Below are 9479 nucleotides of genomic sequence, written 5' to 3' on the forward strand. Positions count from 1 at the left end.
CCTTAAGTATATAGATATCTCAACCTCCAACCCATACCAGCCCAAAGAAAAAAAAAATTACATGTAGATCGAAGTCCCGTATTCCCAGCTCCCACAGCGGCACAGCAGCTCCCAGCTCCCAGTCCCGTACTCTAGACCTCTAGTGTTTCGAAATTTCGATGGAGGTTATGGACTTATCGATTGAAACAAGGTATGAAGCTCTATGCCTCTATCGATCTCCTCTGTTCTTCACTTCTTCTTGCTGCTCTGTTTTTCCCAATGGGGTTTCCTGACTTTCCTCAAAGAAATCTCATATCTCCTTTTGCCGAATATCGATTTTGTTTGCTAGTTTGCTACCACTGGTTGTGAGTTGGGGACTTAGGGCTGTTGGGCTTTTGTGTATGAGTTGAGATTTGGGGGGGGGGGGGGGGGGGGGAGAGAGAGAGAGAGATAGAGAGACTGAGATAGAGAGAGATTCCATGTTAGCTGAGGTCTGGCCGTCTGGTTATGAGTTGGGGCTGTTGGGCTTTTGTGTATGAGTTGAGATTTAGGGGAGAGAGAGAGACTGAGAGAGAGAGAGAGATTCCATGTTAGCTAAGGAATTAAGGATCTTGAATTCTTGATTCTTGATCATAGATTCATGGTCGGTGATGGTGAGTCGGTCACTGGGTGAAGGTCAGTCACTCAGTCGGTGGATTTGTAGTTAGATGATGAATTGATGATTGATGAATGCGAATTTAGTTAGAATTACCGACTGATGTCTTTGTTGTCTTGTTGATCATGGACTCATGGTCTGATACTCTGATGGTCGGTGGATTGTGGATAGGTGCAGTGAGGCTATGAATCTATGATGATTCATGATTGTATAAATTACTGGGTAAAAAAATCAAGTTGTGATCTTGGCTTCTGATCATGTTGTGAACTTGTGATTATTTTTTATCTAAAGATGTGCATTTTGTGTTGCAGATTAGAGAGTTTTTATTTTGAGTTATGGTGATAGTGTCTGGGGTTATGCAGAATACTAAGATTGTGCCCTTCTAATTAGCCTAGACAGGAATTTGATCCTGGTTCCTCCACTGGCAGAAATATGGTAAAATAGGCAAGCTTGGTACTGAATATATCCTTAATAGGTTTGGCATAGGCAAGCTATATATGTGAAAATGGCAGAAATAAGGCAAAACTGGTAGAAATATGGCAGAAACTGGCAAAATAGGCAAGCTTCGTATGATATATTGACCTACTGAATATATCCTTACTATTTACTTTGAGTCTTGCCTTACCTGAGAAACATTTCTGGACTTGAATGCATCTACCTTAGAAAAATCCAAACTCGATGGCATTATCTTACATACACAACCATCAACCATTGCCCACCAAAATTTATTGGTCAAAAAGATGACCATAAACGAGCGTCAAATTGATTGTACGAGTAGTTTAATCTTCTGTAGTAAATTGAAGTGCATATGTGGGATTTTCGTTTACCAATTAATATAGAAGCACACCAGGGATCAGATAGAGAGAGTCCGAAAGGCAATTATACATGCAAGAATAGAGAACCCTACATAGCTAAGCCATAGCTAGCTCAGTCAGAACTCACAAGTGAGCATGCAGTTGTCTGGGTTTCAGTTCCTTCTTTTCTTCCATTCGATAATTCGGACACAGACCCAATAATAACACTGAAGCCACTTCCAAATAATAAGTGAAAGTTGCTTCCTAGATTAGAAACATTTACACAGTACGTACCCATCTCTAGCTAGCAATGAATGAGTGAGTGAAATAACTTAAGGAATAGGGTACGGTTCCTGTGACGTCTGTGTGGTGACGAGCGACTTCTTTCTTCTTTCGCTTTTTTTCTTTTCTTTTCCCCCTTCTCTTTTGTACTTAATTGCAGTTTCTGTTTCTGTTTCTATATTTCTGCAGATAGAAAGAGAAAGCTGAAGCCGTGAGAGGAAGAAGAAGAATTGAAGCAGCCTCAGCTTTTGGCAGAGTGATGGAACGCCTCGCTCCACTGTGCTTTTCTCTCAAGTGCCGCGAATCCGACACCGTTCGGGTTTTCGTATCTGCTTACACGTGGCGGGAGGAGCCCCACTCCAATCGCTAATGTTAAGCTTCCGGTGGTGGATCTCTGGTCCTTGTATCATTTATATGTTTTACTTGCTTTTGACTCTTTCTGGGTTTTGACTGTCTCCTTACCGCCTTTGTTTCACACTTTCCCCTCCTTTGAATTCTTTCGATATTAATCACTGACGTGACTACATAACACTGTCATGTCAAAATTTAGGTTTAAAATAATTGAAGCACATACATAAATGATAATCCACCCACTACAGCACTACAATCAAATCATCGATCCTTCACCTACAGTTAATTTTATTTTCCTTTCTATTTTTACTATATTAATTATAAATCTCTTAAAAATTTTAATTTTAATACACTTTTATCTTTATCGATCTTTACCGTTTGAACTTAGCCAATATTATTATAGAAGCAGCACAAACATTGCTTTTAGAAGCTGTTGTGGATCAAAACATGCTCTGTAGTTGTTTTATGTACTGATAACACAAAGTTTTAGCAAAAAATGGATGGAAGTTTTTTTCCGACCCTTCCTATGCCCTAGCCGCCTCGGTGTTGGGCCCTATCACCGGCGTTTGGTGCCTGTCTTAGACAAAGTCGTGTTCTCTGTCTCTCGTTGCCTCTCTGCAGCTATCCAAGGGTGGCCTTGTTCGTCAAGCATCCAACCCATTTTGACGCATAGCAGTTTGGACATCGGATCTAGCTTCCAGGAAAGAACTCGGGATTTATTTGAGTTCCCAGAAGGTGACATTGTTGCTAGATTGGGATGGAGAAGCCGACCACGTCTAGCTAGACTCAAGGGCTGTGATGATTGAATATGGCTTGGACAACCCTTAGCAGAGCGAGTTTGGATCCATGCCTCTAGGCAAGAAGACGTTGGTTTGGTGAAATTTTGGCGAGAAGCATGGCCAGGAGCTCTAAATCTACAAGTGGTGATTGGCGCCGGATGGAGGCTGATAGCGGAGGTGGATTTTGAGAGTCGTTCTATGGGGGCGGTAGCGAGTGGCAGTCTGCCTCGGGATGTGGCGGCGAGAGCATTTGAGCATGAAGACCTATCAAACAACGGCATGGCGTCAGGGCAGAAATTGATGCAGATGGTGGTGCTCATCATAGGTGGGTGCCCAGATCCCCTTGGGTGGCCCAAATCGGAAAAGGGCTTTGGGTGGCCAAAACAGATTTTCTGGACTTGGGCTCTTTGGTGGACCATACAGATGGGCTCTGGTTCTCTAGGGTTTCACATTTGTGTTCCAGGAGGATTAATCCGACTAATTCTACATTTATACTTATGTTCTGAACTTAGCATATTTACTATGTTTTTTTCATAGTGTATAAGCTCACTTTTAAATAAGTGAGCACTAGTTGTCTAATGGGTGGTGCTAGCATACCACGTCTTAAACTTATCCTAGAGTTGGCAAGGAAAAATATGTATCTGTGTCATTCTAGCTTGAGATGAATGAAATTGATTACTTTGGTTCAAAAAAAGAAAGAAAAACAGACACTCAGCCAATATTACATAATACGTAATACATAATGAATATTTATCTTCAAATGACATTATTTAAGAAGTGATAGTAAACAATCTAGTTTTACAAATATGTATGTTGTTGAAGTTCTGTTACTTTGTTTACCATGGATCTAAGTAGTTTGTCTCTTCATATCTAAGTGAAACGTAATGAACTAAAATCAAATGGAATATTTGATTACAAAAAAAAAAAAAATACAAACACTTAGTTCTATAGAAATACATCCATAAAATAATCATGTGAGCGCGTCACAAATATTTATATTAGACCCACTAGCTTTTAGCTTCATGATATATCTCTAGTTAGTAGAGAGAACATATTCAGATTGATAACTGATAATAGAAATCTATCAATCTATCTTTCACTTGACAAACAAGGTAATTATAGAAGAAGAAGAAGAAGAAGAAGAAGAAGAAGAAGGTACTATATGGATATGTATATATATGTCTCCACTACCAAAGTTCAAACAGAATATATCTGCATTCTATGGGCTTCATTTGTGCATGTATCAATTATGCTACGTACTGCGTATTAAAAATTTCTGTCATCATTTGATTGAGGATAGCTAGATTTCTTTTGTCCTCGGAGGCATACTATTTCAATTATCAGTGAGCTGGTAGTTCAATATCTTTACATTATCAACCCAAAAAGCATATGGATATATTGGAGTAAACAAAACAGAGAAAGGAGCTTTAGCGGTGGAAAATTGCTTCTCCAGAATCTGGATGCAGTCAGCTAAAGCTTCATTGTTCTCACAGTGTGCAACATTGTGATTTTTGATAGAGATTTTGATTCAAAGTGAGAGGCTTTGATGAGGACTATCCTGCCTGTAAAGAGTAGGAGAATATATGTAAAGGCTGTTAGTGTCTTAGAGATAGTGCTCCACCTTTGAGTAAACTCTTAAAAATTGGATTTTATATTGGCTTTAGTGGGCGGTTTATGTGATTTTAGTAAGCTCCACACAAACATGATAAATGTGTTGACCTCTTGTTGCTTTTGGATTTAAAAAGAGAGAGCAAATACTACTAACAAGAGTAGAACACTGAGTTAATATTTACAGATAGTTATTTTATATTCTTATATTTATAAACATCTATGAAGTAATTGCATATTAGTACATCATGATTTTTTAGAAGCGTTAATTGTCTAAAATATTGATATGGGTGATTCTAGTTAGATATCTAAATTTGATATTTGGACCTCCAACTTTTTTTTTTTATTGAGAAACTCCAACTTTTTTAAGTTATTAATAGATTTTGTCAAGTCATATGAAAAGACAAATAAGGACAGAGTGAGAAAAATGAAAAAAAAAATTACTTTTCTTACCTCCCCAAATATAACATTCAATTAAATTGATTTTTTATTTTTCTGGAATTTCCTTATATTACCATATAGTTTTATAATTTACCTAAAACAACTACGTAAAAATAATAATATTTATGCATGACCCATCATTTAATATAAAAGTAAATTCAAAACAATCTAATTTGGAATTTTCTTAAACTAAATTAATTGAATATTATGATATAGTTATTAATCAATCTTCCAACCCAAAACCAGTGAAATCATTCTTTTAGCAAATTCAAAGGAATTCTAGCAACATATCAAGATCAAGAACTAATCCTCTGATTAATTTTGGTGGAGGAGAGACATACTCATAAGAAAATAATATCATGTGATTTTGATTCATTCTTATTCTCGTGGTTGAAGATAGAGATAAAAAGTAGAGTAACAGATTATTGTATCTCATGTTCAAGGGTGTTTTAGTAAAAATAAGGAGGTCTACTTAGCTTTTCAGGTATTATAAAAAGTAAATTAGAGGTGTACTAAGTATAGGAGGTCCAAATAACAAATTTGGAGGTCCAACTAGAACCACCCTATTGATATATCAATTTATAAGTTATAACCTTGGTGAGGTGACTACTGCGGACCTTCAACTGTTTTACACTAAAAGAGGTTCGATTCTCTAACAACTGTTTTGCCTCAAAACAACTGAGTATCTTCTACTTCTTGTCATAAAAAAAATTAAATAAATAAAAAAAGGTCAGTTCATATCAGAAGTTTAAGTCTTGAGACTTTGAGAGACATTGGTTTAAAAAATTGTATGGGCCGTCATTATACATGGGTGGCCACCTTTCTGCCCACATTTCGTAGGCCTAACAGATATATTACTATGGGCTTTCATTGAATCGGCTATCATAAAGTATGTGTTTATTTACTTTTTTTTTTTTTTTAAATGAATAAAGTAAGGTATGTGTTTATTGGTAGAGAAGGGTTGGAGAGTACAGCAGGAATATCTAATTGGGCTGGAAATGTAGAGGTATAAAGGTATTAGTGGATTGTTCTGCGTTTTCGTGTAGAAAGAGTTATTTTTTTTTCTTTGAAAATAAGGTCATCTCAAATGAAAGGGTTTTTAAAAAGGGTCTTTCTAAATATACCCAACAAATTTCTATATAGACCCAGCAAGTTTTTTACACCCAATAAAATGATAGAATTTCTAATTATACCCTGCAATTTTTCCAATACTACCCTTATTATTAATTAAACCCAGCAAATCTCACACCCAAAACTCACACCCTGCAAAATCCACACCCACCAAAACCCCAATTATCTCCCTTGGTTGAGTTACTTATGATGCGTCATCAATAAGCGTTGCGCCAAGTTCGTTCCCTAACTGAGGAACTAGTCCGGAGCTTCATTAAAGAGGACCGACTTGATGTGAGTTTCAGATAAAAGAAACTGAAAATAGTAAAAGAATTCGACAAGTAGTAACATTTGGTGGTTGTCTGCCGAAATTCTTCCAATATTTGGTGTTTATGGCCCAAACAGAGTAGTAAAATTCGGTGGTTGTTGTCCGAAAAATATAGTAATTTTCGGTGGTTGACTGCCGAACGTACCTATTTCATTCGGTGGTAAACTACCAAATATTCTAATTATTTTCGGTGTTTATTGACCGATCAAAGTGCAATAAACTACAGCAAAATTTTTTTATTCCGATTCTATGATAAACAAAATGAACAAACCTTATTTGACGCTCCAAAATTATAATTGCAGTCACAACTTTGTCGATATCATGTGTATTAAACCCTTGAAGCAATTACAAAGGAAAGTGAAATTTGGGTTTAAGGTTTTGCTGAAAGAAACAACATAACAACGTGAACTGCTGGGTACAAATACAAAAAAGAGTTTCAGACTTTTATGGTTTATTTTGTTATTATCTTTGTTTACTAGCCATGACCATTACTATCATTTCATATGAGGATATAAATGTCTTTTCATGCAAAAATTGATATGTTGGGTCTACATAGAAATTTGCTGGGTACATTTAGAAAGACCCTAACCAAAATTATAGCCCTCTGCTAAGCAAATTCCATCTCCAACTCAATGTGAATTTTAGGTGCCATTAAATATCTTGCGCTAAGAAACAAGGTTGCAGCATATATAATCTACTCCTGATAACATGCTAAACAGAAGAATGAGGAAAGCGAACCCGTTTGTCTGACTTCAGAGGGTGTTGTTTACAAATTTGACACAAGGAATAGTAATAAAAAAATTAAAAAAACCGAGAGTAAAACATGAAAAGATGGTAGTAGATAACGAGGAGTGGTTGGCCAACTTCTTGGATATCTTCCAACTAGGGCTAGATTCGGTACAATACCGAGGCCTTTTTGCCTCAATCGTCAGCTGAACCGACTGTGTCGGTAGTCCAATTCTCAAACTGATACTAATCCGACATGATCAGTATACCGGTTATCAAGAACCGAGATTTCGGTTGGCATCGATCGTTTTTGAGTTTTCAGCCGATAGTTCTACGTTAAATCTAGAGGAGAAGAAATAAAATGATACAACAAAGAAAAAGAAGAAATTAGAGATCTGCAACCTAAAAAACGCAGTGGAAATCATCGAATTAGGTACTGAGATTGTTCATTCATGGAAGATTGTAGGAGATCTGCAGCTTAAAAAGTGTGAGATCTGCAAATTGCCAGATTGTTCATTCCTGGAAGAAAATCTGATAGGTTTGTGGCTGAGAATGCTTTGCCTATGTTCGTGGATTTGTGAAAGTGTGAGATTGTGAACATGGGCATATGGGTCTGGATTTGTAGGAAGGAGATGGAAGAATGGGGGTTTATTGGAAGGTGGAAGATGATGCATCTGGGTTTATTAGAAGGAGGTGGAAGGTGATGCAATGGGTGATATCCAACACGATAAAAGGGATAAATTTTTGGTTTTGCTTTAATTCTATCCCTTAAGAGAGAATAAATATAAAAATTGTATGAATAACAATGAGAGTAGCTTGTGCTCTAGTGGTCTAGAGCGAATCGTACATGAGGTCTGAGGTTCAAACTTTGCCTCTCTTTTTTTTTAATTCTATCGCGTATGACATAATAAATATAACATTTGTACATATTATAATATTTTAATTCTATCGCGTATGACATAATAAATATAACATTTGTACATATTATAATGAGAGCAGCTCTTGCTCCTGTGGTTGGGAGCAAAGCCTCTATGTATAAGGTCTGGGGTTCGAACCCTGCCGGCTGATTCGGTTGCTTCGGCCCAAATTGTCAGCCCTACTTCTAACCAATGATAATTCCAAAATTGACAATTTATTATTTTGAAAACATAGTGAACCACGTTACAATAAAAATAAGCATTTCAATATGTACCAAAATATATGCACTAATAATTAAGTAATAACTACTCCTAAATGGCTAAATAGACCAAACTATAAATCTACCAATCCATTACATCATGTATTTGATTGTTTTGGCCACTGGAAGAAATATCTGCTTAAGTGTAATACCCTTCGAATTTCATCAGTCACATAAACAATTAGACAGTAAGTCATTTTGATTTAATTTGTTAATTATTTGCAAGAAACCAATGACCTGCGAGTCATGACCTAAAATATTAAAAGGCACCATAATCAATTATGCTTTCCATGTTACTTTCATACAATTCAAAACCCAGTGTGCTGAAAAGGACTTGAATGTATATACAAAACAATTCCAGGTAAAGAAGAAATCCAAATCCCAGAAGTTGACTCCAGCTCAGACTGTGAATTGTTTACAACGACTAGTTATCTGAGATAAGCAGCATTAAAAAAGAAAGAAAACAATTCTTTGAGGAAGTGAGGAACTACGTACTATACCTTTAAAATCATCAAGTCGTTTTATAAGTTCCTGTTCTTATTACTTTTGGTTCTTGCAAGCTGATTAAGTCGTCCTTTAAGTTTGTCTTTGATTACAAATAATATAAAGTAATGATTTTGTGCATGATAGTATAATTGCAATTGACTGCATTATAGATATTAACTTTGTGAAGGCCTGACCCTGCATTGCTTAAGTTCATGAAATATAATACAGGATTGATATTAAACGAATTAAAAAGCTTTCCAGAGAGTTGGAATTTTGGGTTGATGCTTCCCTTTTCTTGTCTGTTGCCAAATGAGCGCATGTTCTCTATCACTGCTGCTCTGTTTGGTTATGCGTTTCCTAGTGATCGCCTGATCGGTGGTTAGGTTAGTCTTTAGTTCTTTAAAAAAAAAAAAAAAAAAAAAAAAAACAAACAGAGAGTTGAAAATTTGATTCGAAAGTTTCAACATTACTAATATTTTTGTTTGGTATAATTCTTTATACTAGCCCTTTAACATGTGCGGAGTCAATTGGCTTTTATTTTTATTTTTTTAATTTAAAAAAGTTATATTTCCTGATATTGGGGAAGTTTATCCTTTTTTAATGGAAAGTATTACAAATTTTTGAAATATGACATAGTCAATTGACTACCTTATCCTCATATAGAAATAATTTATTTATTAATATCTATATTATGTCAGGGCATATATGGTAGTTCCAAAATTTAACCATTCTCTTAAGAATTGGCTTAATTATATATATATAT

Source organism: Rosa chinensis, chromosome 2 (assembly GCF_002994745.2).
Source record: "Rosa chinensis cultivar Old Blush chromosome 2, RchiOBHm-V2, whole genome shotgun sequence".
In the NCBI taxonomy this organism is placed as follows: Eukaryota; Viridiplantae; Streptophyta; class Magnoliopsida; order Rosales; family Rosaceae; genus Rosa; species Rosa chinensis.